This window comes from Gigantopelta aegis, chromosome 1, assembly GCF_016097555.1.
Source record: "Gigantopelta aegis isolate Gae_Host chromosome 1, Gae_host_genome, whole genome shotgun sequence".
Classification (NCBI taxonomy): domain Eukaryota; kingdom Metazoa; phylum Mollusca; class Gastropoda; order Neomphalida; family Peltospiridae; genus Gigantopelta; species Gigantopelta aegis.
In genome coordinates this window covers 42331630-42331842 of record NC_054699.1, presented here as the reverse complement: position 1 = coordinate 42331842, position 213 = coordinate 42331630, and positions in this window count along the sequence as shown.

The window sequence follows — 213 nt, the reverse complement described above, 5'->3', positions numbered from 1 at the left end:
TGCTTCTCGAATTCCCGCCAAATCACAATGGGATTTGCAGAGCAGGGTGGGTTCCCCCCCCCCCCCCCCAACCTTAAAATGTGTATTTTAGACTCAGTAGCTTGCAACCATGTGGTTGTTGACGATTGCCAAATCATTGCATAGACTTTCCTCAGGCCTTACCCCAGATATCAGTATCAATAAGGGGTAGGGCTGGAGGTGACTCGAGCCAGA